A 2,500-nucleotide genomic window follows, 5' to 3' on the forward strand; every position below is an offset into this window, starting at 1 on the left:
CATCTCCTGAGCACCGTGCTATCATAGTCAGTGCTGATATTAAACTGCTCTAAAGCCATATTATACAGGATTTATGTCCACACTAACCGTCTAGGTGCTGTTTCAAGCGGGCGTCTGGCCAATGATAAAGAGTTTCATCTGCTCTGCTTAAATGGATACGATTCCTGCATTGGCACGGCGTTTACATCACCTTCAAACACTCGCACTTGCTCCCTGCAACACACACCTTGCTCTCTCTCTCATACACACACGAACCATGTTCTCTACTCTCTACAAGCTTCCAATTTACTCCTCGTGGTTCTTGCCAAGATTACTTTTGACAAATGTCAACAAACTTCTCACAAAAAAAAAAAAGTTTTAAAAAGAGAAGCGTGTTTGACACTCACACACACACTCACACACGAGAGCATTGTGCGTGTTAGCTAACCTTTAAAGATACGGTTCGACCAAGCGCTCTTCTGGACCTTTGCTGTAGCCAGCTCGCACTCATTACATATACGGACTCGGCAATACAGGGCCTCACAGACACCGGCATTCACATTGATTGTGGGTGTCAGACTTGGCAGCTATCCCCTCTCCTCCCCCTCTCCCTCTCCCCCTCCCTCTCCCTCCCTCTCCTACCTTGCCCTTCCCTTCCCCTCCCCACTATTCTCCTGCTTTTCCTCCTCCCCTCCTCTCATATTCTCCTCCTTTTCCTCTTTTCCTTCTCTTCCTCTGCCCATCCCCTCCCGCTACTCTTCTCCCCTCCCCCCCCCTCCCTCACTATCCCTCCTCCTCGTCTTGTCTTCCTCATTTCCACCCACATACTCGTCACTTAATTTCACCGTCCGCATTTGCTGTTTACTTCTCGGAAAGTGTGTTAACTGGGGACATGAGGTATTTCTTGTTAACGCTTCTATAACATTCTAAGTATTATGGTTGCTTAAGTAAGGTTTTCTATCTCTTTTTTCTTTTTTTTCTTCTTCTTTATTAAGAGTGATTCATTCAATTTTTTTCCGACGCTTTTTGCATTCGATTTTTTTTTTTTTTTTTTTTTTTCTGGTAGAAGCCCAGCAATAATTGCTCTTTGATAAAGTAATATCTTATTTTTTGACAGACGGCAAACCTGACATGTCATCTTTGCCTGCAAAATAACGGCAGTCAGACTTAACCTCTTACGTAACACCTACGCGTGATTAAAATCGTATTTCCTCTCTCACTCCGAGGATAAGGTAGTCTACATTATCAAAATATTCACACACTCAAAAATACGTGCTTTGAAAGTGCATTTTCATGACAAACACTTCGTTATAAATACTTCATGACTGACAACTCTGTCTACGCAAGCATGGTCACGCACGACTTTAAATACTTCCTCGTCAGCTGGACACTCCTTGCTTGTTGGTGGTTGTTGATGTGAATTATTGCATTATCCTCGTGCGTAGAAATTATGCCATTGCCCTTTATCTTTGAAAGAATGATTTAGTTCTGTTCTGGCAGCTATGTGTAGGTTTTCAAATTATCTACCTTAATTATCCTGAATTGCAGACATAGTTGCGTGTGTGCTTAATCACCCTTATTGTGCCATTTTCCTTATTCCTTTTATCATTCTTTTTTTTCTATTTCTTTCTGTCTAGACGAACGCTAACCTAATTGTCCCGAACCGCAGTTCCTCGACAAGAGTTCGCTAACCTCGTAGTAGCTAAATCATGCTCAGCCAAGTGTGATGTGTTTGGCTCGCCCACACGCTCGCACACATGCACCCACATGTACACGTAGAAACGCACAGGCACGCATGCGCATAAACACACACACACACACACACACACACACACACACACACACACACACACACACACACACACACACACACACACACACACACACACACACACACAAACACGCTCGCACACACGGACACACACAACCACTTCCATAAACTGTCGACGTTCGGGCGGCGTGTGTTTCCCACCGCCCGGTAAATATTAGTGCCACAAACTTCCCGTCAGGTGACCGGCGAATTCTAGAACCCAGATCAAAATACCTGTCCTAGAAATTGTGATCGAGGACGGGAGGCTGCTATGCCGTCAGCGTGGATGACTAAAGGGCATAGCGCGCATACCAGAGAGTTTGAGGGAGAGAGGCGCGCATGGCGGGTTACCTCTTTGTAACTTTACTCGACTCAATAGCTGCTGCGACTGATGGATGCTCTGGTTTATGAGAAGCGAGTGTATGGGAGTGGGAGAGCGAGAGAGGGAGGGAGGAAGAGAGGGAAGGAGAAGTAGGAGAGAGAGAAAGGGGTAGAATGAGGGAGAGGGAAGGGAGAGGGAGAGAGAGAGAGAGAAAGACAGGCGAAGGGACGGCCAATGGAAGTTTTGTTATATCTTTAGGACAGAAAGAATCGGACTCATAATCAGAGGAACGTTAGTGATTGTCGAATACAAAAGACAAGTCGTTTCCTTCCCTTCTGTTAAGGAAATAATAACAACAAATTAAAATGAGCAATTAGCTACACGCGAGC

This window comes from Penaeus japonicus, unplaced genomic scaffold (genome assembly GCF_977035675.1).
Source record: "Penaeus japonicus unplaced genomic scaffold, GWHDUDI00000001_assembly GWHDUDI00000003, whole genome shotgun sequence".
Taxonomy (NCBI): Eukaryota; Metazoa; Arthropoda; class Malacostraca; order Decapoda; family Penaeidae; genus Penaeus; species Penaeus japonicus.